The sequence below is a fragment of the Ursus americanus genome, chromosome 2 (assembly GCF_024610735.1).
Source record: "Ursus americanus isolate L20-20 chromosome 2, mUrsAme1.1.p, whole genome shotgun sequence".
Classification (NCBI taxonomy): domain Eukaryota; kingdom Metazoa; phylum Chordata; class Mammalia; order Carnivora; family Ursidae; genus Ursus; species Ursus americanus.
The window spans coordinates 9374948-9401277 of record NC_142128.1 but is presented as its reverse complement, the minus strand read 5'-3'; the positions used below and the strand labels follow the sequence as shown (position 1 = coordinate 9401277).

The 26330-nt window shown below is 51.0% G+C and overlaps 1 protein-coding gene across 2 annotated transcripts in view; it reads right to left on the bottom strand.

Moving 5' to 3' along the window:
* HIP1 (huntingtin interacting protein 1) overlaps positions 1-26330 on the bottom strand; it is a 143844-nt gene that overhangs the window by 45732 nt on the left and 71782 nt on the right. The window lies entirely within an intron of this gene.

Below are 26330 nucleotides of genomic sequence, written 5' to 3'. Positions count from 1 at the left end.
GGGGGACAGAGGTGGGCAGCACTCCCAGGCCAGCTGGCCCAGGCTGTCCTAAGGCAGCGGGCTTTGCTGCCTGGCATTGGCTGTGCCCAGCTGCTATGCCTGCCTGCCACTCATTCACTTGGCACAACAACATGGCAATTAAAGCCTGCACAAAGGGATGCTTTTCATCCCCCAGGGAAACATTATTTCTCCGGGAGCAGGAGGAAGAGGCACTGAGATCAGGGAGCGGCTGTGGCCCAAAGGCCATCCAGCCGCCCCTCTCTCTCACTGCTAGAACCTTCCATGGAGACTTTCCTAGCCGGCCCAGGTCTGCGGGGGTCACTCTCGTCCCTCGTTTTCCCCACTCCTGGGTATCCTCCGACCCTAACCAAATTCTCTTTTATTCCCTTACTTATAGTGCATTAAAAATACTTACTCCTTTCCAGTTGTGCTAAAAATCATAACTGTCTTTGGAATGTAGCAAATCATGTGTACATAGGAATACAACTTAACACAAACACATAAATGCGATCGTATTACGCAGGCTGTTTAAATATAGGTATTTTCCTTTTCCTGTTTTGCTGTGCTCCTCTCCCATAGATGGTATGCCACCCTGAGCGTCGTTAATGAGTTATGCATCTCTCTCTCTCTCTCTCTCTCACACACACACACACCTCTACCTACCGAAGAGGTCTATAGAAATGGGATGGCCAAGTACACACTTTTCTTTTTTTTATTTTATTTTATTTTATTTTATTTTATTTTATTTTATTTTATTTTATTTATTTATTTATTCGATAGAGATAGAGACAGCCAGTGAGAGAGGGAACACAAGCAGGGGGAGTGGGAGAGGAAGAAGCAGGCTCATAGCGGAAGAGCCTGATGTGGGGCTCGATCCCATAACGCCGGGATCACGCCCTGAGCCGAAGGCAGACACTTAACCGTTGTGCCACCCAGGCGCCCCAGAAGTACACACTTTTCTACATCCTGCCTTTCTCACTTGAAAATACCTCATGAAAAATTCTCCAAGTGGGATGGCAAAATTCTAGCCCATTCTTCAAAGAGACAGCATACTATCCCATGGTGCAGGTCGGTGTGATTTATACAAGCATTCCCATACTGGTAGGCAATCAGTTTTGCATTTTGTTTTTTTTTTTTAACCACTGTAAACCGTTTTAGTCAACATGCTTATACATGTATCCTTACTAATCGATGCCTTCATTTCCAACAGGTAGATTCCTAGGAGTGAGATACACTGGGTCAAAGCACTGTGCGCGCGCATGTGTGTGTGTGTGTGTGTGTGTGTGTGTGTTTTAAACTTCTCATTATGGAGAGATCCAAACACAGACACACAAGAAGACTCATCTAATCAGTGCTCACACAGCCCCCAGCGTCAACTTTATGAACATGCAGCCAAACTGGCTTCCCTATGGATAAGGGTTCACAAACATTTTCTGTGAAGGGCCAGTAGGTAGATATTTTAGGTTTTGCAGGCTACATGGTTCTCCACTGCAAGTCCTCCATTCTGCAGAAACTGGAGGACAAAAGAAGCCTCACACATACTAAACAAATGTGTAACAGAATGAGCGTGAGCATGTCTGTGTTCCAATAAAACTTTATTTACAAAACCAGGCAGCAGTCTGGATTTGGCCCATGCCTGTAAGCGTGCTGACCCTTGCTTTCTACCATCAGCCACTTGACCTCTTTGCTCCCTGGATTATCTGAAGTAAAATCCCAGGCACTATATCATTTTACTAGTAAAAAGTTCAGGATGAACCTCTTGAGGCAAAAAAAAAAAGGACTCTTTACAAATTAACCATAATACCATTATCACACCTAAAATTTTAAGGATACTTCCCTAATATCCTCAAATGGTTAGTTAATGAACACATTTCCCTCTTGTGTCAAACAGAAAAACTTTCTTGCCCTTGTTCTAATCAGGATCCCACCAAAAAGGTCGCCATCTTGCTTTCTGAAAAGGCCCTAACGGTTCACGTTTCCACTGACAATGTACCAAAGCATCCCAGCCACCACCATTTTTGCTGGTCTTACGGGTATGGTGATGTTTCACCGTGACTTTATTCCCAGATTGCTAGTGAGTTCTGAGCATTTCCTTACATGCTCTCACGGTTGTCGACTGCCTTATGTAGTGAAGTACGCTCACCTGCCTTTTCCCGCCCCTGGATTACGCTGGTAGACTCCTACATTGTCTTCTAAGTGTTTCCTTGTTAGTTCTTTTACATTTGAGTCTTTATCTGGAAAAAATACATACCTATGTACATGTATACGTACGTATTGTACAAAACAAGTTATTTTTAGGCTTTACTAGGACATGTTCTTCCACATCTGGTTTATGTAACTTTGGGCTGTATTCTTGAAGTCCCCTTTTCCATGTAATTTTTTTCTCCCTACAGACTCAACTCTTCAACAGCACTAAGCTCCGTTGAGGGTTGAATTGTGTCTCCCCAAAAAAGACGTGTCTGTGTCCAAACCCCCAGTACCTCTGCCAGTGTCATCTTATTCGGAAATAGGGTCTCTGCAGATGTAATTAGTTAAGATGCGGTCATAACGGATTAGGGTGGGTCTTAAATCCAGTATGACCGCTGTCCCTAGAGGAAGGCCACGTGAAGACACAGGGACACATAGGCACACGGGGAGAAGACAGACATGTGAAGACAGAGGCAGAGATAGAGTGAATCACCTATAAACCAAGGAACGCCAAGGGTGGCCACTGACCATCAAAAGCTTAGGAAGAGGGGCGCCTGGGTGGCATAGCGGTTAAGCGTCTGCCTTCGGCTCAGGGCGTGATCCCGGCGTTATGGGATTGAGCCCCACATCAGGCTCCTCCACTATGAGCCTGCTTCTTCCTCTCCCACTCCCCCTGCTTGTGTTCCCTCTCTCTCTGGCTGTCTCTATCTCTGTCAAATAAATAAATAAAATGTTTAAAAAAAAAAAAAAAGCTTAGGAAGAGGCAAAGAAGGATTCTTCCCTAGAGCCTTCAGAGGGAGGACAGCCCTGCCGACACCTTGATGTTGGACTTCTAGCCTCTAGAAGGGGTAGAACAAATTTCTGTTCTTTTAAGCTACTCCATTTGTGCTGATTGGTCATGGCGGCCTCCAGAGGCGAACACAGGATCCTTTCCTATCAGAGGTAAGGCCAGTCAAGGAGGAATCTCATATTCGAGATTCTGCAAGAAAGAAGTAAAAAGCTTACTCCCCTCAAATTTCCCAGCACAGCGGTATGGGTGTCCCAGCACCAGCTTCCTCTCAACTAGTCCTTGCTTGGACCTCCTTTCCCAGCGTCTGCTTACAGGCCCATCCCAGGCCACTCTTTTTTTCCCCTAACTCCCTCAGATGGGTTACGGCGGTTTAAACTGTGTTTCTCTCCTGGCTCCAGGACAGTGATGGGATCCTGGCTGCAGACAGACCTCTGGCCAAAGCCACCACATTTACTGGGCCCTAAGAGGCCACCTGTGCTCCGTATGGAATTATAAGGGGCATAAAAATGTAAAATGACAACAGACCCAGATGTGGTAAGGTGCCGAACTGAATGCGGTCAAGGTCTGGGGCTGGGTAGAGGCAGTCAGTATGTATGGGCTGCTAGGAAGAGGAGAACCCGTGTTAGCCAGACATGCCAGACACCAGCCAGGGCCTCGAGGGGGGCGCTCATGATGGCCCGGGTTTAGATTTATTCCACAAATATTTCTTTACACTGACTGACGACCCCTTGCCCAAGCTTGTGGTCATTATGAGTCTTGCTCGCAAAAATAAGAAAACCCAACACCTTAAAATTCCCTTCGACAACACAAAATAATATCCCATGAGCCTGGAGCTATAGGTCCTGTATGTGATTGTGTGTTGGCTGAAACCTGAAAACGTTCTGTGCTCCAGATGTTGATAGGAGGGGGAAGCCCCTGGAAACTTCGATACTGCTCTGGGAAGACCTCTTAGAGGAGGAAGGCCGTGACCTGTCCCAGGTGCTGTAATTATCCCTGCAATTCACCTACGTCTCTCACATATGCCTCATTCAAACTCAGGGGCATCTGTGATTTTTTCACAATAAGGCCAAGCAACTGTCCCGAGGTCATACTATTGGGTTCCAACCTTGGTCGGCTGGATCCTCGAGCCCGGCCCTGAACCTCCGTGTCAGTGCTGGGCTGTGGAGGGGCTGGCAGTCTAGGTCAGGGTCACAGAGGACAGGCCACCGGGCACAAGGAGGCACAAGGAGGAAACGCCTGGAGCAGGCTGGCTACATGGCTAGAGGGTAGCATGGACGCAAGGGAGGGACGGCAATGGAGCCAGAGAGGGGGGTGGTGCTGGGTGCGTAAGGCCAGTGAGCTTCTGAGCTCTGAGCGGGTGAGAGGGGCCAGCAGGGCTGTGAAGGCCAGAGCAGAAGACGACAGAGGCTGCAGGAAGAAGGTAGTGATGAGAGAAATGAAGGAGTAAAGCCTCAGCCAAAATGACAGAAATTAAAATGCAAAGAGCCCAATAGAAGGTGGGCCCTAGAGTGAATTTCTTTTTCTTTTTAAGATTTTTATTTATTTTTGGGGGGGAGGAGCAGAAGGAGGAACACAGACTCCACGCTGAGTGTGGAAGCCCGAAGTGGGGTTCTACCCCACGACCCTGAGATCATGACCTGAGCCCAAATCAAGAGTTGGATGCGTAACCGACTGAGCCCCCCAGGCGCCCCCTGAAGTGAATTTCAATGAGACTGGCCAACAGGAGCTCTCAGGTACAGGGGACACAGCAGGGGAGAGCATCGAAGATGCAGAGGTTTTGAGTGTAGACAGGTGAGAGCAGAGGCAGCGTGTCTCAGGCTGAGGGGACCCTATAAGATGAGGAGGAGGCCAGGAGGGTTCTGGGCAAGAAACAGCCATTTTAAAAAGAATGCGGATGTGAAGGAGCAGTGGTTATGATCACCAAGAGAATGGCAGCTAAGGGGTGCTTGCTAGCAGGCACTGTGCTAATAATAAGCATTTCATACGAAGGATCTCACTAAAGTCTTCTAACTCTACATCCTCCAAGTAGGGGAGTATTAGTATTAATCACCTCCATTTCACAGATGAAGAAACCACAGCTTATAAAGGCTAAGAAACTTGCCCAAGGCCCCTCCACCAGCGAATGATGAGCTGAGACTCAGACTCCATGACCCGGCTCAGGCTCTGAGTTGCAATCCCCACACTAGACATGGCCCTCCATGCCAGGGACACAGAATCAGAATTGAAATGATTTACACGGACTGGAAAAATGGGTTAAACTTCCCAAGATGCAACCCAGTAGGTATAAAGGAGATTTCCTATATTTAGATCTAACTCTCTGGCATAGGGGAGACAGGACTCAAATCAGCACTTGTGAAAGGAGTTAGGTGTTTTAATTTGGCTACTAACTTATGATAAGCAACACTATGATGTGGTTGATCACAATGCAAATCTGAGACCTGGATGTATTAAAAGGAGTATAGTGTTCAGAATGAGGGAGGGGATGGTTCCAACTCTATGCAGGATCAATTCACACGTAAAACACTGTTCAGTTTGAGGCTTTACACATTATGTGAAAAGCTGACAAACTAGAACACTTCTAGAAGAGAGTGGCCTGGATTGGAAGGAACCCAGGAACTGAAGAAAATTTAGAGGAATATCAACATTCTGAAGGGTGGTCATGTGGAAGGAAGAATAACTCCAATAACTAGACCAATGGGTAGAAGTATAGGGTGGCCATTTTTGGATTTAAAGCCATCTCATGAAAGAGAGAATTCCCCATTAGAAGTATATAGGCAGAGGCATGGTAACCTCTCCTCAGGGTTACTGTGGAAAGGACCGAGAGGCTCAGGCTGGATTTGATGATTTTTAGGTTCCTTCCCCTTTTTTAGACTCTGTAAAGGCCCTGCAGATGATGGAGGGCTTTGAATATCAGGGCAAGAAATTACGGCCTGATGGATACTAGGGATCCAGAGAAAGCTCTTGAGCAGGGGAGGGACCTGATTCAAAAGCCCTTCCATCCTCCTGGGTGTGAGGAGTTAACCTCTTCAGTGCCCTAAGGAAAGCATGGCACAGTCACAGCCCCCAGGACGAGTCCACGACACCAACAAAGGGCCTAGCCTGGCACTGGGCTGTGGAATGAAGTTTCTGCCCAAACCAACAGCTATAAGATACCCGCATGCCCTGCCGGCCCTTGTAAGGATGGCCCCAGACCCTCCTCTTGCAGGTCGTAGGAGCTCCCACTTTACCGCAGCGGACATGCCCCAGGTTCCCCGACCAACGCTTCCCCACGTACAAGTGCCCCAGAGGAGGGCCCAGCCCATGGCCATAGGCAGGCCGCGGGTTCCTGAGCCTCAGCATTCGGGCTTGTAAAGGCAGGCTGTGGGTCCTCCAGGGCCCTTGGAACGTCAGACTCGGGGACATTTCCAGGGCAGAAGTTTCCGGCTATGACAAGTTTCCAGTACTTCTGTAAAACCTGACGCCCAGGATGGCATCCCACGTCACACACACTTCACTTCCTTCCACATTCCAAATCCCACCGTCTTCCCAGGGCAGACCAAACTTTACCCAATCCCGTAGACAGGCCAGGCCACTCTGGCTAATAATTTCTACGTTCCCACTTTCTTTTTTAGAGGTATTTATTTATGAGACAGAACACAAGCGAGTGAGTGAGTGGGGGGGGGAGGCGCAGAAGGAAAGACTCTTAAGCAGACGCCACACTGAGCGGGGAGTTAGACACAGGGCTCGATCCCACGACGCCAAGATCATGATCTGAGCTGAAACCAAGAGTCAGACGCTCAACCAACTGAGCCACCCTAGGCGACCCTCCTACTTTTTGAATTCCAATTTCTCTTAGTGTTTAACATGTGGTATATTGTCTTACTGCCTCAGCGAGATTAATTTAATCCCAAGGGCCAGGACCTGCCTTCTGCCCTTGTGGGCCCACAGCTGCTAAGGCAGGTGCAGAGTCTTAATAAATCACTAGATTCCTAAGGACTGATTGCTTCCCAGTGCCCCCCCCCCCCAATAAAAGCACCAGGTATGTGATGATTCATGGTGTCTTGAGAAAATCTGCTCCCATTCCCTCCCATCCAGAGACTCTCCCTGAAGGAAATCATCAGGTTCTGACCCAGGCAATGCCTGCGGGGACCCTCCCAGGGCCGCGGGTGGGAAGTCGGGGCTCAATTTCTCACCTCCGGTCTAGGTGAGAGAACATCCTCTGAGAACAGGCTGTGCTCCAGATTTCCCTGGAGTCACACAGGACCTACGACCACGCAGAGTGCCCCCTGAAAGAGCGCCATTGTACACGGCTTCCTGGCCCAGCTGGCCCTTGTGTCCCAAGCTGGTTCCGGAGAGCCAATTATCAGCAGGCACCGCGGGAAGGGTGACTTTCTCCCAGCCCCTCCTCCTCCTCCCCCCTGCCCCATCCTCTACTCCTTCAGGGCAGCCTCGGCCAGGCTGTAGCCGATGGAAAACTGTGGGGCCTTGCTTCTGCTGGGCACTGCCCGTTACGCACACAGCGCCCAGCAGGGGCTCCACGCTTAGGCTGGCTCGCAAAGGTTCCATGGCAGGGCCGGGTGGAGAAGATGTGTGGGGGGTCAGGGCCATGTGGAGGGAAATGTGAGACCGGGTGGGGCAGAAGGGGAAAGGAGAAAGTGAGATGGAACAGAGGCAGAGAAAGTAAATGTACAGTACGCAGGGCGCAGGTGGCCGAGCAAAGGCTCAGGTGGCAACCACAATGGCCAGGGGGATGACTGCCCACTTGGAGGGCTGGGGACACCTTACAGTGTGCTTCCCCTCATCAGGTTGGGAAGGCTGAGGCAAACAGACCAGAGCCTTTTAACACCTACAACTTGGTCTCAGGGGCCTCATCCTTCTCCCAGCCAGCCTGCGTCCCTGCCATGGCCTCCACAAGCCCAGCTCAGCCAACACAGGGCTGAGAGAACCTTCTTCCCAAGTGCCTGCCGCAGAAAGGGACCGTCTGGGCAGTCAGCCCCGTCTGGGGAGGGCTGAGGCCGGCGACGGGGAAGGACAGACGGAAACACAGGAGGGTGCTGCGGCACGTCCCGGGAAAGGTGGGCACCGCTTCCATTCATTCATAGTTCATGGCCAGGACATCGAGCCTAGGCGAGGACAGCAGAGCTCAGAACCAAGGTGAGGTTACGAGAGCCTGGGGAAAGGACAATTGAGGCACGGAAGAGGAAACGCGGCCTTCCACACAGGGTGCCTTCAGCATGGAGACCACTGTGGTCCTGGCTATGGTCTTTGGCAGCTGGTGTCCCATGAGTCTTTTTAAATCTCCCCCCCCCTTTTTAAAGATTTTATTTATTTGAGAGAGAGAACGAGAGGGAGTGAGAGAGAGCACGAGCACGAGGGGGAGAGGCAGAGAGAGGGAGAAAGGGAGAGGCAGCTCTGCTGCAGGGAGTCCGACACGGGGCTGGATCCCAGGACCCTGAGACCATGACCGGAGCCGAATGCAGACGCTTCACCGACAGCCACCCAGGCGCCCCTGGAATCTTCTCTTGATCAGAAATAAGAGTGGAACGGTCGGCACTGCTGTCAGATTAGTGGCAGCAGCAGAGCCTCCGCCAGGCCTACACTCGGGGGATTTGCTTCCGACCCCCGCTTCGGCCCTGGAAGACATGGAATCTGACCCCTTATTTTCTGAGTCAAGTTGCCCAAGGTAGCCCAGGCAAGGGCAGGTGAGGCCAGGATTGCAACCCGGTTCAACTCCCCACACTGTGCCACCCTCAGCCCCATGACCAGCCAGTGCCGTCCACCTGCCTGCCTCACTTTCCACCCCGACACCTAGTCCCCCTCCAGCATGCCCATCCATGTATTTCTCTCCCAGTCCCCCTCCAGGTCCTTCTTAATGAGCCTTTGCCTCCCCGTGTTGCCATCCAGCCATCAGTCATACTGTCCTTCCCACCCCGACCCCTCTGCTTCTCTCCACTCTTCTGCCTCCACTCAAGCCCAAACCACTAGGATGTCCCCACTGGGCCACTGAAATATCCCAAATGGACTGGTCCTCCCCAAGCTGCTCTGCACCCAGCAGTCAGAGTGATCTGTGTACCTCGTATGAGGTCACACCCCTGCTCAGGGCCGGCCGCCCCGCTCCCATGCAGTCAAGCATCCATTCTTGCTCTCCCCCACTGCTCATTACGCCCCAACCACGCTGCTCCCTTTTTGTTCCTCAAACTTTTTTTTTTTTAAGATTTTATTTATTTGAGAGCGAGTGAGAGAGGAGAGAGCACAAGCCGGGGGAGGGGCAGACGGGGAGGGAGGAGCAGAGCAGGGAGCCAGGGCTCGATCCCAGGATCCTGGGATCATGAGCTGAGCCACCCAGGCGCTCCATTCCTCAAATGTTTCTAATTCTTTCTGTCTCATGCTCCTTATGGCTGGACGGGTCCTCTTCCCATCTATGAGGCTAGCTTTCCCTCCTTCTCCAGGCTGTTCAGATACCACCCCCTAGGCAGCCTGTCTAATCTACGGCATCTCCCCACACCCTGCCCTGCAGGATCTCTTTACCACAACTCAACCACCCTGGTTACTTCCTGCAGAGGCTCTTCTCACAACCTGAAATTCTCTTGTTTATTCATTTGCTCAGTGTCTTTCCCCATGAGGGCAGGGGCTGTGTTATCCTGCCGTTCCCCTCAATGAGCACACACTGTGCCCGGCGCTCAGATGGGCTCATGGAGAAGGCCTTGTCTGCCCAGTCCTCTCCAAGCAGACCTCCTTATCAGTGCTCAATGCTGTGAGTGCTCCCATCTCCTCCTTCCTCCAAGTCCCTCACAGTTCTCCAATTAAAAATCTTGCCGGAGGGGCGCCTGGGTGGCGCAGTCGTTAAGCGTCTGCCTTCGGCTCAGAGCGTGATCCCAGCATTCTGGGATCGAGCCCCACATCAGGCTTCTCCGCTGGGAGCCTGCTTCTTCCTCTCCCACTCCCCCTGCCTGTGTTCCCTCTCTCACTGGTTGTCTCTCTCTGTCAAATAAATAAATAAAATCTTTAAAAAAAAAAATCTTGCCAGGGCACCTGGGCAGCTCAGTCGGTTAACTGTCCCACTCTTGATTTTGGCTCAGGTCACGATCTCAAGGTCGTGAGATTGAGGCCCACATCTGTCTCCATGTTCAGCATGGAGCCTGCTTAAGATTCTCTCTCTTTCCCTCTGCCGCACCCCCCCCCCGCCCTCTCTCTCTCTAAATAAAATCTTAAAAAAAAAGAAAGTTGAGAAGTTTAAAAAATGTCAATCCCTTCTGTAGTTGGCAAGGTGTACAAACCTGTGTTGGGAGGAGGGGGTTGGCCAGGATGGTGGGGCACCAGGATACGGCTGAGGAAACTAGTGCTCACAGTGGAAAACACTGGTGGAAGCGATCCAAGTGTTCCTCCGTGGAGCAATGGACAAACTAGCCAAGGTCTCTTCACTTCAGCCTTTTTAAGGGAAGGAAATCCCGCCACCCGCCACAACATGGACCAACCTGGAGGGTATTAGGCTCGGTGATGTTAGGCAGACACCAAAGGATGGATACTGTTTGACTCTACGTATCAGAGATACCTAGAGTAGTCAAATTTGAAGAGACAGAGGAAGAATGGTGGGTGCCAGGCACCCGGAGGAGGAGGGGTAGGGAGTGGCTGATGGGGATGGGGTTTCCTTTCGGGGTGACAAAAACGTTCTGACCTTAGATAGCGACGGTTGCATGACACCATGAATGCACGAAATGCTGCTCAATTATACACTTTAAATCGGTAAGATGGTGAATCTGAGGTTTCGTGTAAGATAATTTTTTTAAAGATTTAATTAATTAATTTATTTGAGAGAGAGCGCACGCACGCAGGGGAAGGGGCAGAGGGACAGGGAGAGAGACAGAGAGAATCTCAAGCAGACTCCAGCGGAGCGCAGAGTCCAACGCAGGGCTCGATCTCACAACCCTGAGATTATGACCTGAGCTGAAATCAAGAGTCAGATGCTTCGCCGACTGAGCCACCGAGGCATCCCCTGAGATAATTTTTTTTTTTAAACTGGAAAACACTGAGGAATCATGACTTTGACTGAATGCCACAGCCTAGGCTGCAAGACCATGAGCTCCACAAGCCCAGCCTTCTGCACAGACTGGGACGGACAACCCGTGCAGCAGGACCACCCTGCCTGGGTGTGGGGCGCTGACCTAGGTGCTGCTGGACAACACAAGCTGAAAGAAAGTGGACCTTGGCATCCAAGAGTTAACCATTTGAAGGGAGATGAGGACCATCGTCCTTCCTCTTCCCGTTCTTTCCTTCCCTCTCCTCTGACTGTGCAATTTCAGCAATGCTTTATGAAAAAAGAAACCAGTACGGGTGTGCAAGCTACTTATGCCTACGTCTCAATGGCACAGCCTGATGAGTGGCTATCAGAAAGCGAAAACCAAAATGAGATGAAGCTTCCAGAAAATGTGTAGGATACCCAAAATGGCTGTCTTATCACACAAAAAGCAAAAAGAAGAAGAAGGGAGGGGCACACTGCTTTCGGACAGTGGTGCACTGTGGATGAGAAACTCCTATTTTGCCTCTCTTCTCTGTCCAGAAGGATCTTTGAATTGAAAGAGGCAAAAAGGAGCAATAAAAGGGAAAACCCAAAGCGAGTTAGTAGACTGTCAGAGAGACCCCGGTACTGAGGGAGCTTGAGCTTGACTTGAATGAGTAACACACAAGGATGAAGGGAGCGGGCAAAGGTGATGTGCCTTCTAGACTCTAGGGCCACGTTTCAGAAAAATCAAGTAGATGGGGTGTGTGTCTGAATTTCCAGCATCAAGGCATTTAACAAAGTTGTTTATAACATCTCATAAACAAGGACAAGAAACTAGAGGACCAGGGTTGCAAATCACTGACCATCAGTCGAATCCGGCCTGCAGGCTGTGTGTGTGCTGGCGCGGCCTGTGAGCTAAGGTTGGTTTTTACATTTTTAAAAGGAAGTGGAGGAAGGGAGGGGGAGGAGGAAACAACAGCATGTGGCCACAAATCCAAAAACGTTTACCATCTGACCCTTTGCAGGAAAAGCTTGCCAGTCCCGGGGCCAGAGAGGAAGAGCCATGAGGGTAGCTGTCCCTGTTTGCAGGTGCTGATTACTGGCTACCATCACCTTGGGGTAAGGGGTGCCGACAGTGACCCAGACCTGTGTCCTCCCCCATGTTTACCAGCGAGGGTATGCAGAAGGCACAGCAACGGAGCTAGACAATGTCTGGAGCAACTGCCAATGCGTCTGGGCGACAGCGGAAGGGTGTGACCGTGGGTGATTCAACTGCACGTGGTCAGATGGTAGGTTAAGTCCCTAGTGAGTTCCCAGTAAGTGCGCTAACGGTATGGTGTGGCCTCTAGCACAACATAGAATTCAAGAAGCTAATTTCATTTTGAGCTACATCAACAGAATTATATGATCGAGAACAAGAGCCAGTCCTTGGTTTTATGGCTTTCAGCTGCACTTGGGAGTACGGACTTATCCCCCCATGCGCCAGACATGCCTCGGGGCACCAGATCTGGCTTGCTGCTCCAGGCGCCCCATCCAAGAGGAATACTGATAATGGTGGGGGGGGGGTGTGCAAAGCAAACCAACGAGGGTGGAGAACCACACAAGATTCGATAAGAGAACAGAAATCAGGGCAAGGGGTGGCAGGAAGCAGGGTTGGGCAAGAAAGGTCACAGAGGTCTTTAAATATTTCAACCCCCAGCACCTTGGAAGTAGAGGGGCCTCAGGGCTCCGGCGCAACCCGGCAGTGGGGATTAAGAGAAGCTGTGTTCCGTTTCCATCACCCTCCAAACTGGAAACGATTCCAGCGTCCTTCAACCTGGGGACGAATGAACAAGGCGCTACAGCCACACCACGAGAAGCTACTCAGAGATAGAAAGGAACAAGCGACTGATGAACGCCAACAACATGGGTGAATCTTCAAAGTATGATGTCAAGTGACAGAAGCCAGACTCAAAAGGCCACAGACTGCATGATTGCATTTATAGGACATTCTGGAGAAGTTAGAATTAGAGGAATAAAAAAAAAAAAAAATCCAGGTCACTGGTTGCCAGGGGCTGAGGGTGGAGGAAGAGGTAGGTTACAGAGGTGCAGGAGGGAATGTGGGGGAGGACAGACGGTCCTACCCTCAGTCTCAATTGTGTGGAAGTTGCCTCTTTGCATGTGACTGTTGAAACCCAGAGAACTGGACCTCAACAATAATATTTCAGCAGACCCGGCTTTAAAGATAAAGAAAGCAAGTTCGGCAAGTGGTGGACAAGGAGACTTTGGCAGGTGGGCCCTGATGCTTGGCCTGGGCTGCAGGTGTCTAGCTGTTATAGAAGAATGTTGACACAAGACGGACTTCCAGGCCCCCTACGCCTTCTGAGCCCGTGATTCTGGGAGGAACGGAGCAATGGAGGAACGGGGGAAGGAGACTGAGAGAAACAGCCAGTGAGGCAGGAGGGGGATCGAGGGGTGGGGGTCACCCCTCTTGGTGAAGAGAGTGGGTTCAGACAGTGCTGCAGGGGCAGGTGGGTGAGGACCGAGAATGAGCCACTGCATATGACATCACTGGGGACCAGGGCCAGAGTCACTGCGGGTGAGCGATGGAGGCAGATGTCTGTGCAGGGAGGAGGGGATGGGAGGCAGAGTGGGAGGCAGTCTGGACAAAACGAACACCCCTCCTTCCCAGGGCCCGGGGGGCTGGGCGCACGTTCCTCATCACCAGCCTCCCCTCCAGGCCCTCCCACCGTGTTCCCATTGGAATGGCAGCTCCGAGGCTGGTTCTCCTTCCCCAGACAGGGTCCTATGGATGAGGAGAACACAAAGGCACAGGATCTTTCCAGAATGAGGGTGGAGGGGCTGCAACAAACACCTCTTTTGCCAGAGACAGCTACAGGCATGCCTCGATTTACTGCACTTTGCTTTACTGCTTTACTGCAATTTTTTAAAAGAAATTGATGGGTTTAAAAAAGAAATTATTTAATTTATTAATTAATTGATGGGTCTGTGGCGACCCTGCATCAAGCAAGTCTATCAGCATCGTTTTCCCAAAAGCATCTGCTCACTTGGTGTCTCTGGTCACATTCTGGTGATTCTTGCAATATTTCAAGCTTTTTCATTATTATCTTATGTGTTACGGGGGATCTGTGATCCGTGATTACGACTTGCTGAAAGCTCAGATGATGGTTAGCATTTTTTAACAATAAAGTATTTTTAATTAAGGCATACACATTTTGTTTTTAGACATAATGCTATCGCCCACTTAGCAGACTGCAGCACGGCGTAAACGTAACTTTTACATGTGCTGGGAAACAAAAACTTCATTTGACCCCACTTTATTGCGATATTCGCATTCCTGCAGTGGTCTGGGACTGAACAAGCGTGCAGAATCTCCAACGTGTGCCTGCACCTATCCTTTCTTCTCTGAAAATGATCCAGGACACTCATGAATCCTGGCACGGTCACTTTCCCTTTCTACACAAGACCCCTCTCCTGTCTGCCCCTCACTACTAGTCCCAAGGCTCTTCTTACTCCAAGGGACAAAGTGAGAGCCCAGCCTCCTTCTTAGAATGCCCCTCCCCACACTTGCAATCCTCTGAGAGGCCTTCCCAGGTCATCCCATCCCCTCACTGTTATGCATGTCCCCTCCTACTCTTGTTTCCTCTGCCACCACACTGGGAGCCCCCCACTGCTCAGCATCCCCAAAGATCCCCAGAATTTCCACCTACAGGCTCCAAATCAAACCATTCAGCACAGGGATGATGACAGAAAGGGAAGGGACCCCACCTTGTCCCTGCCGACCTGGAGAAGAAACCAACACGCTCTGTCTACTGTCACCTCCGTGGTTCTAGTCTTACTACCCTGATTTATAATTACTGCTTCCCAAGAGCCCCCTTCCGCCAGGCCATCCTGTCATATCCTCAGGCACAGATTGCCATAGGACCCATACTTTCATCCCCTGACCTAGGAACCCATGCCCACACTGCCAGACTTGGGCAGCCCGGTTTCTGAGGAGGGCCACTCCTTTGCTCCACACCCCAGCCGTCTCGGGGTGGAGGGGGCACTTCGGCCTGCGGAAGGCACTAGGAGGCAGAGCAAGAGGGCTAGGTACTGAGACCCTGGGTCTCCAGGCCCATGTCCTCTCTGCCCACCTGCAGGGGGCTGTGGCTTCGGGCCCACAACCCCTCTGCCAGAGTTCTGCTTCTCTCCTCACAGAGGAAGCATCTGTTCAATCTCCCAAGCAATCCAAACTGCAAGGCCTCTGCTCACGGGCGTTGCCGCAGAGAACGCGTCACGGTCACTTTCTAGGCACGTCTGCCTACAAAGTGGAGCCCTGGGCTGTCCCATCAGACGTATCCTGATCATTCACTGCTCACGGGCCAGGCTGGAGTGGCCTTTCGCGACGCCCCTCGCCTTCCAGAGAGAGACAGCTGCTCGGCAAGAGCGGAAACCCTGCGCTGCTGCGTCTTTCCCCAAACCACCAGCACTGCCAGCTTCCTCTCCTCCCCTCCCCCCGCCTCTCCCCTCCCCACCTCTTCCCAGCTTTCTGTGAGGTCGGTTTTGTTTCTTCTCTTTCAGTAACACAGAGCAACGTTTCTCCCACTATCTCAAGACCCAAGGAAGTGGTGCCTGGCTGATGGGGGGGTCCCTGGGCATAGGAATCACCCACTCATCCCCGCCTCTGTGTCCTTCCAGAGCCCTGTTCCGTCTGTCCAGTGAACAAGCCAGGAAGCACTTACTGTATCCAGATGTGCCGAGGTCTGCCGTTTCTCCCTCAGATCTCTATTTCTGGTTCTATTTCTACCACACACACCCCCATCTCATGCCCACTTCACTATATAAGTGGCCCCCTACCTCCAGTCTCTACCACAAATGGTCCCAAATAAAGCCACAGGAAGAAATCTCCTCATGCGTTCTCCCAGCTGAGGAATCTAGAATCTAGTGTGGTCCTGATCTTCTGGGGTCCAACCAGATCTTCACACAACCGAGAGCAGATCCTCAGGGGTCCAACCAGATCTTCACGCAACCGAAAGCGGATCCTCAGGGGTCCAACCAGATCTTCACACAACCGAGAGCAGATCCTCAGGAACGCGGTTTATAAACAAACAGAACCCCACCTGACGCAAGGGGGTGGCTATGCGAAGACAGCTTTCTTATTTGAGTCTAGCAAATAGTTCTGTAACTTTAAACACTCCCAATTTCCCTGTTTGGCTCATTCAAATGTGTAAATACCAGGTTTGCTTGAATAATAATGGCAAGAGCGTTTCCAGTTTTTGCTTTAGTCCCTCCCAGCCTCAAACAGCTTTCATATCCACTGTCTCCCCGATGCGATGCCGATGCCGATGCCGAGAAAACCCGGGGAAGGGAGGCAGGGCGCATTTTATAAACCAGTGGGCTCAGAGAGGTCAAGCCACACAGCAGGGCTTGCACCTGTCCTTCTCAGTCAGGCACACGCTCTACATCCTGCTAGTTAGCTGGCTATAACTGAACAGTTCGCCAAAGCCAACTGCTTTACTAAGCGTCTGCTCTGACCTCGACACATTTGTTATCTCAAAGGCAGATTCGTCTTGTCTTATAAAAAGTCAAACCTGCCCTACAAGCAGGTGTTACGATCTCTTGGTCCAATGAGAACCAAAAGCAGAAATGTGTCAGAAAACCTAGAGTGGAAATCTGACCCGAGGCCAAAGAACCTTTAAACGAGTCAACCTTCCACTGTTTTCGGGAAGCAGGCTGTGGTCTTAGATGCTGCCACACCTTCCACCAAACCCTTAACACACAGCTGTATTCTCTCAGAGACCACGTTTTGGTTTGAAGGGAAACAGAAACTGGGGTGGTGGGCCTTCAAAGCCCAAGTTCATTGCCAAGAGACCCTCTGGAGAGCATTGGGACAAAACTCCACCAAGTAGGGTGGCCACAGGACCTTGCTCTCATCTAAGATGTCAGCAGGGTGGGTGATGCACCAAGAGGGGATATTCCTGAGCCCCGAACTCCAGCCAGCCCTATAACAGTCTACAGCCAGATTCACACCGGCCAACTGTGGCAAAACCCCAAAGGGGATGTTCACCCAGCCTCCTCAGTCCTGTAGAGGGTAAGTTCAGATACAAGAAGGGCAAATAACACATGGTTGTCTCTTTGGTCAATGGGTCCCTAACTCGGCTGTGCATGACTCTCACCTCAGAACTTAACCCTGAACCCCCAGTACACATTCACACACCCCTGATGGGCTCCTCTGCTCCACCCCCAGACTGCATCCATTGGTCTGGGAGGGGGCCACTGTTCAATGTGCTCTTTCATTCTGGTCATGCTACAGAAAAACATTCTATGTCAGAGTCTAAGGAAAAAAAAACAGCTCAGCCAAAGGAGAAGCAGAAATGAAGCAGGGGAAGAATGCGGGCAAAGAGAAAGGGAATAACACAGACAGCGGGAAAAATGGGACACGTAGGTTTCCTCACCCCAGACAAGCATACTTTGATTTAAGTCTATATACATTTTTGGGGGGAAGGAAAATATGAATTGACACTCAGAACAAATTAGGAGATTATTCATTTTACAAAAAAATTTGGCATCAGATTCCTTTAAATAGCAATCTCTGCTAGTGCATTTAAAATAGGATTCCATTTACAGAAGTGTGATTTACACAAAACCACATCTGTTACATAAGGCTCGGAAAAATAGCTCTCCTCCCTTGTAGTCTGGCCAACTATAGAACCGGCCCCATCCAGATGGTCATCTATTTTCTTCGCAAAGATCCCCAAGCCCAGCTTTCTGGCACCTCTTTCTGTATTTCACCTGATTCTTAGGGACCATCCCAATCTCCAGTCTTCCCTAAACTCAGGGAGCAACTGCTCCAAAATCTTTACACATTCACCCATTCATTTGACACATATTTCCTGAAGGTCTATCATGTGCCGGGCACTACTCCAGGAATACAACTGTGCACCAAAACCAACACATCTCTGCCCCATGGGTCTTTCTTTTTTTTTTTTAAGATTTTATTTATTCATTTATTTGAGAGAGTGCGTGAGCAGGGGGAAGGGCAGAGGGAAAGCAACAAGCAGACTCCCCACTGAGCTTGGAGCCCAAGGGACACGGGGTTGATCCCATGATCCTGCAACCATGACCTGAGCCAAAAATCAAGAGTTGGACGCCCAACCAATGGAGCCACCTGGATGCCCCTGCCTCATGGACCTTACATTCGAATGAGAGTGACTGACAGTGAATCACTAAATAGAATCTACGGTGTTTGTGATGGTGATAGGTGCTTTAGGGCCAAGAATGGGGCTGGTGTCATAACCTTACATGGGGATCACCAGGGAAGGCTGCAGTGGAAGGTGACAGAGGGTGATGAGGAAGCAAGCTGAGAGACAGGAGGAGTTCCAGGCAGAGTCCACCTGGCAGGAGGGACGTTAACTGTGGCTGGAGCCCCCAGGTGGAGGTCAGAGTTAGGAGGTGGGAGAAACCAATCACAAGGGGTCATGTGGGCTAATGCAAGGACCAGCCTTTGTTCTGAGGGAGACAGGAGGCCCTAGGAGTTTTTGAACGAAGGGTGACATGATCAGACTCCTTTTTTAGGGGACCCCCTTCTGGCTGCTGTGCTGACACTGTGGGGACATGCAGGGAAGCAGTGAGAACAGCTGAGATGTGGCTGAATTAATTCAGGACAGGGATGATGGGGCCCCAGACCAGGCTGGTCGTGGTGGAAGTGCTGAGATGTGGATGGATTTGGATATATTGTGAAGGCAGAGCTGATGTGGTTTGCAGAGGACTTGGACGTGGGGTGTGACGAAGGAAGGAAGGAGTCAAGGGTGGCACCATGATTAATTGCCAGAGCAGTGTCTGGGACCGTGTTGTCATCAACAAGATAGAGAACCAAAGGAGAAGCAGGTCTGGGGCAGACGGGAGCTGACCTGGGGGCATGTTACAACGAGATGCCCATCAGATACCAAACGGATATCTAACTGAGCAGTGGAGGGGCTGCGGGGTGCAATCCTGGAATTCGGAAGACGTATGAGCTAAATCAGGTGATCTGGTAGCAATCCACACATAGATGGGATTTAAGGATGGGTACGATCACCAAGGAGTGAGTGCAGATAGACCTCTGGGGACAGCCTGAGGACACCTGACATTCAAGAGTTGGGGGGAGCGAGGAGTGGAAACAGAAAAGAAACAGCCCACAGCTACAAGGAAAGCCAGAAGTGTGGCACCCCGGAAGCCAGACGAGGAGATGTATTTCAACAGGGAGCCATCAGTTGTGGAAGCTGTCAACAGATCAAGCAGATGAGAGCTGAAAACTGACTCACTGGGTTGAACATCGTGGTGACCTTCAGCAGGGCTTTTGGGTAGAGCGGAAGGGGGCAGAGCCTGACGGGGGACTCGGAGAGAGGAAGAAAGGGAGCTGGAGGCAGCGAGGGCCAGCAAGGGGCTGAGACAGAAAGAGGCGGGGTCCACGTTGCTTTGTTTTAAATGGGAGAAATTACAACATGTTTGTATGGATCTGAGGGGAGGGGAGGGAATGGAATGTCACTGGAAGGGGGAAGAGGGCTAGTGCACAGCAGGAGCAGGGCACCCTGCCGAACACCAGCCCAGGTCACAGAGTATGGACACAGGTGTCGACAGATGGCTGGCAGGGGCTTGTGCAAGCTTTCTCAGGATTGCATCTCTTTTAACAGTTGAAACAGGAAACAAGGTCAGGGGCTGAGAGTGAGGGCGGGGAAGGAGAAGGCAGAAGTGTTGTCTAGGAAAGTGGGGGGGGGGGGTGCTGCATGGACTAGGGATACGCAGGTGCCTGCCAGAGAGCAGCACTGAAGGCCCAGTCCACAGCAGCTTGAAGAAAGACATGACGGCAGTCCTCTCTGCCTCCTCTCCCCCCCCCCCCCAATTCACCCCATCCCCTCCGCGCTTCTCCTGCTAACTCTTCCCGTCCTTCCCACTGCCTTCCAGCTTTAGAAACTGCTTGGACCTCCATGGAATCGATACTGATACACTTGGTCACTTCTGTGTGCTTCTTTTTCAATGAGGCCTTTCAGGAAGGAGACATGAAATTGACGAGGGCTTGCTTTGGCAGATGCGCGTGTGTTGCGGGGAGCCGGGCAGGGGCTGCAGTCTGCGAGAAGCAGGGGAAGCATAAGGCAGAACGTCCAGATTCCCTCTCAATTCTTTTTTCAACTTCCTTCCACTCCCCCGGTGCCCCACAACCTTTGGATCTCGAATTTCCTTACCTAAAATGCAGACTGAATAGTCTCCACCTCATTGTGGTTCAAGCTCTGATTCTCTAATTCAATTAACCTTTCCAAAGGCCTATAACAGATCCCAGACTCATTTGCATGCACTTATGTCATTTAACCCTGCGGTCACACCAGGGCTGCTAACTCCACTGATGAGATGGGGAAACTGAGTGTTGGAACAGTTAAGTGACTTGCCCAGCTAGCTGGGATGCCTGGCTAGCTAGATGACCCAGTTGGTAAGCAGCAGAGCCAGGATTGGAGCCAACATCTTGCTCCAGGTGCAACCCCACTGATCCCAAGCTCTAGCCTTCCAGGCCTGGGAAGGACAAGTCAGACTCATTTCCACTGAGAGGACATACGGGTCTGTGTCAAGCTCTAGCCCCCAGGAACTGAAGTCCTTAGCAACACACAACCAAAGCCCAGCCACACAGATCTTGGGTCAGAGCCAAAGAGAAGACAGTGGAGGGGCAGTGCAGAATCTGGTCACCCTGGGGAGGCCACGGAATGTCCTGGCTGGCAGACAGGAGCCCTGATGGATACCTCTGGCCCAGAACCCAGGGAATCATAACAAGCTGGGGAGGAGCTGCTAAGCACTCTGCAAAAGCGAAGAGGTGGTGGTTGCTAATTCCGGAGGTGGATTTCGTCATCAGTGAGGCTCTGATAGGACTTCCTCCGAAAGCCCAGTAGCCAAGAACTCTCACTTCCTCGAGTAAAGGAGAGCCCCTCCTTAGGGAAGTAGGGGATAGGAACCTCCAGGTTCAAGAGGGGGAGGGTCACCCAAATGGCCCCAGGCAGCGTGAACCCCCACCCAGCCTCTGGGTCACCAGCTCCTGGAAGCTGCAAATGGCCAGACCCCCCTTCCTGAAGCACAGCTCCAACCATGCCAGGCGTGTCCAGGGGCTCACTGCTGCACATGGGAAAATGCTCCACTCAAGGCTTTCCGGATCTGCCCCCACTGGCCCCCATTAATTTAGTCATCCGTGACTTTATCCACTCACGAAATTCACCCACCAAACATATATTGAGCACCTATGCGTCAAGTGCTGTACTAAGTTAATTCACAGATGAGTCAGATGTACGTGCTCCGTGTGCACAGTCGGTTAGAGAGGAGATCCTTATGCACGCAGAGCGTGGGGGGCCCCGAGGCGGGTATCTGACCAAGACTGCAGGGCTGGTGTGGGCGTCCTCGCTTGCAGGAAGAACCACAGAACCAGATGACTGGCCTTGAGGAGGGGCCTGGGGTCCCCCTGAGGGATGCTGGGGTGGAGAGGCCAGCCATCGAGGCACAGAAGTGGGGACATGCTTCCGGAGCGTGAAAAAGCAAATGAAGTGGGGGCCGGCCCAGGGAGCCCTGTTCGCAGAATTATACACAGCAGTCCAAGTCACCGTCCCCCATACCCACCACTCAGTTAGAAACACATTAATAAGGATTCTTAAACCCTAAAACCTTTACTGGGGCTCCTGGGTGGCTCAGTTGGTTAAATGTCTGACTCTTGATTTTCGCTCAGATCATGATTTCAGGGTCATGAGATCAAGCCCCACGTCGGGCTCCACGCTCAGCACAGAGTCTGCTGGAGATTCTCTCTCTCCCTCTGCCCCTCCCCCCCAAATACATAAGTAAAATCTTCAAAAAAAAAAAAACCTGCTTAAACTTTTATCAATACAATGGCAATTATATTATAATACTTAAATGGGAGAAATTAACATGTTGTATGCCTTGAATTTATACAATGTTATATATCAATCACATTTCTTGAGAATAAAAAAGCTAAAACCTTAAAGCCCAAGTATTTTAAGTGTAAAGGGGTGAACAATCACTTTCTCTTCGATGTGTGTACAGGATGTCACCTTCACGGTGGGTAATGGATATAGCGTAATGTCTACTAATAGGGTACTAATTACAGTGCAACAATACGCCCTCTCTACTTACCTGGAAACATGGTAATGATGTCACACATACACGCTAAGTCGTCTGCCCTCACCATAACCCTATATAGAAGACACTGTGATTATCTCCACTATACAAGGGGGGAAATCCTGGCACAGGGAGCCTCAGGAACCTGCCCAGGGGTAACCTGTCCAGGTGAGTAAGTAGTGGAGACTGAATCTGAATGCAGGACTCGTGCCCTTGACCACTCTGACACACTGTTTCTAGATCCAAGACACAGTGACAGCTAAAATAAGTTTACAAACCTATGTTATTGTATGGTCCCATTTTGTTTAAATATGTGTGTACCTGTTATGTATGTGTTTATATCTGGTTGAATCAAGTGAAAATTTGGCCTCTTTTGACTTACAAAAAGCAGCACTCTGGTATGGCTCAACCTGGCATGTGTGTATACGACCATGGGTGTGCACGCGTGTGTGCATGGGTGCACGCGCGCGCACACACACACACACACACACACACAGAGTCTGTAAGGATCTATACCAAAGAGCCTTGTTAGCAGTAGTGTTTGGGATGGTCTTTATTTCTTTACACCTTTTCCTATTTTTCTGAAAATGTAACAGTAAGTTAGACATTCTTCAACGGGTGACCCTGTTTTCTCACTGTAGCTGCTGAAGACCAGGGATCGCTATGTGATATTAAAATGTATGCAAAGTGCACCACGGCATCAGAGCCAGTGCACCCATGGCTGTGTCCCCTCTGGAGCTGAGAAGCCAACACGTGGACAGAAGCCGCCCCACAGAAATGGCCCAAAATTCAAAGGGAGGAGTCCCGCCACAGGACTCAGAGCATTCTGTCACCCCATCCTCATTCTAGCTGATGTTACTACAGCTGGGAGGGCCTCCTACACAACTGATGGCACCAAATCCACCCCCAGCACCACGGCCAGAGAGCTGCTCACTTGACACTTGGCTCTGTTCAAGAAGGTTTCTTGGACATAGGAGGTGATGTCTTCCTCCAAATCTGGAAGGAATCAATGAGCCTCTGGTGCTCTCAATAAAGTACGGCTGACTCCTAGATGCCAAGGCGAACGCACTGCAGGTAGAGGGGCGGGGACGCGGGGGGAGGGCCCTGAGGTCAGATTCAGGCAATGATTCAGGAGCAATCAGCCAGCGGCCATACGGGGATGCAGTTTCAGCAGGACAGTGAGCCAAAGCAGACAAGGTGACTAGGGGTCCCAGGGTCCACCGAGAGCCAAGGAGAACCCCTTCTGAGCAGGATGCTTCTGACCCTGGCATCCTTAGGGCAACTGTAGCTACGTCTGTGTTCCCCACTCCCTGCCCCTGGCTCACTTACCACCTTCCAACATCCGACACACTTTACTTTGTTTACATTTACTGGGAGGTCAGCAGCACAAGGCAAGGATCTCTGGTTCGATGAAGTGTCTCAAGTGCTTAGAACAACACCTGGCACATGGAGGGAACTCCATAGGTATTTTTTTTTTTTAAGATTTATTTATTTGAGAGAGAGAGAGAATACACGAGCAGGAGGGGCAGAGGCAGAGGGAGAGGATCTCAAGCAGACTCCCCGCTGAGTGTGGAGCCCGACTCGGGGCACAATCTCAAGACCCTGAGATCAAAACCTGAGCAGAAACCAAGAGTCACGATGCTTAACCAACTGCGTCACCCAGGTGCCCCTCCATAAATATTTTCTGAATAAATGAATGAATGAATGCCTAACTGAAATGTCACCTTCCTCAGCCCACCTCCTGTGCCACTTGGCAGAATTAATTATCTCTACCTCCGAGTTTCTATGCACTTCCCATTATCTCTAACATCGCACTCATCATACTCTATTATAATTGCCTCCACCTCCTTGAAGACAGGAGACTTCAAACTATCCCATTCTCTTTTATATTCTCAGTGCCTGGCAGAGGGCCTCAGGCTGTGCCGACTCAGGGGACAATCTTGATATACGTATAGCAGAAAAAGGACGAGGGCCAGGAACCTGGTTGACACTGTCCGGCACCGAGACCGCTGACAAGGATCTTTGCACCAGCAGGGCTAGGGAGGCAGTGATTTGGTAAGACTACTTTCCGAACAATCCAGCCTGAGACCCATCCAAGCGGGAGAATGCTATTTTAGGTCTCAGAGCACGAGGCTGAACTGAGTGCTCCAAAGAGAAGTCAAGAAAGAAAGTTAATGAAACGCTCATTTTCAAAAAAACCCAGGCTTGCGGCTCCCACGCTCATTCTGGTCCCAGGGAGGGCCCATCCCCAGCACTGGGACCGGAAGCGCACGTCCCGATAGGATCGTCAAGTGGCGACGGCCTCTCTGACCGCGCTGGTTTTGCCAGAGGATGCCGGTTATTTCGATGTGGGCCCCACACCTGGCACTGCTCATCCCTCGTTCCTCCTTCCTCTGGCCCTGCTCCTAGCAAACCTACTCAGCATGCTGCCACTGTCCTTCCTGACGTCACCATCCATTCACTTGCCACCTACAGCACGCTGGGTGTTTCCATCAATGAAACGGCTGCTCCCCCTTCTTCACCGCACAGCTCAAATACCTCCTCCTCCAGGAAGCACTGACGTATCAAAGGATTTGGATCCCACGTCCTGGGAACTTTGCTGGTCCCACTGAGACAGGGACTGCACCTACTCTTTCAGCATAAACTGCAGGTGCTTCCTGAATGCATCCCGTGACCTCCGGCTTTTGTGCGGGTGGCTCTCACTGCCTGAAACGCCCGCGCTTGCCTTGCCCCCCTGGGGGACTCCTTCCCCACCTTCTCCAGCTTTCTCAGTGAAGCCCCTCCTCTCGTGCCAGGGCATGAATCCCCCTGCTTTCGCAGGCTAGCACGTTCCTCCAATGCATTCTATGTGTTTTACTGCAGGTACTGGACTTATTTATAACATTCCTGATGGCCGTACTCACAGAGGGGTCATTCTGAAAGAAGGAATGTTCTACCCTTTGCCTAAAGCTTTAGGATTTTATTTGTTGCCTAAAGGAATAAGCAAAAGACTAATCATTACAGCAGGGCTTACTACGCCTTCCCATGTGCCAAGAACTTTAAACAGGCCATGTCAATACCTCTTAAGTCTGCAGACACCAATTCATCCAAGAGACAAGGGAGGTGATGCCCAGACAGGTCAACTAACTTGTCCCTGGTCCTAGAGAGGCAAATGCAGCATCAAGATTTAGCCTCTGGCCTATGTGACTCCAAAGCCCCACGTCCAGCCTCTAGTGCAGCCTCAGGGCCCAGAAGCGGCTCCCTGATGCTCCACGTGCAGGGGATGGTGCCTCGGACTCCAGCAGCCTCCCACTCACAGTTACAAATGAGCTTCCGACCCTCTAATCCCTTTCTACTTGCCCAGAGAAACCACCTCCAGATCAAAGATTCATTAAGACTTCAGGGAATCTGAAAGTGACACCGGGATTTTTTCCCCCCTAAGAGACCTGTGCTTAATTTCTTTGGGGCCCTGGGGGCGCATGCATTTTGTCTGGTTGCTGGAATCTTTTGGCTCAGGGGCAGCTGCCAGACCACGTGCCTGTCTGGCTTTGGACTGGGACCTCTTCAGCAAGAAAAGAGACAAAGGTGGAGCGGAAACAGCCCCTGGACATGCTCTTTGAGAAAATCACCCAGTTGTGGGGGAGGTGGGGGGGTGGGGGGAGGCAGGGATGGGCAGGTCTCTGGGCGGCAGAGCACAGCGGGCTGAACTGTCCTAAAACCTACATTTGCTTCTGAACTTAGCCCCTGCCTGGCAGGGAGGCTTGGAGGCGCCTCTGAGGACACTAAATTCTGCTTCGTGAGGCTGTTTTAAGGGAGAAAAGAATCCAGGTGAGAGTGTTCTGTCACCTGCAAGTGTCTATGTGTCATTCCACTCAACGCATTTCAAGGGAGTCTCTGTCTCTCCCTACGACCTGGCCAGCCTCAGCCCTGGATTTAATATCTTAATGTCCACATCCAGGGCGCTGCACATAATGGGGAGTATCCAATAATCCAATATGGGTGTGGGTTGGACTCAACCTCGTCCTGGTAGAATACAATCTTCGTGATGATAGATCAAAATTCTTTTCCCTAAGCATTTTTGAAGGAGGCAAATAACAGATTTCCGTCCTTGCTGGCACTTGGCTGAGGCCAGTGTCATCCACAGTCCCTGACCTTCTTCCGGGGACTGTCTGAGCCACGATGCTCTGCTGAATCTTAGGAACCACGGTGGGGAGCGCACAAAGCTAGGATATGTGGACGTATGTCCCTGGAACTGCTCCCCAGTGTTCCGGTGAT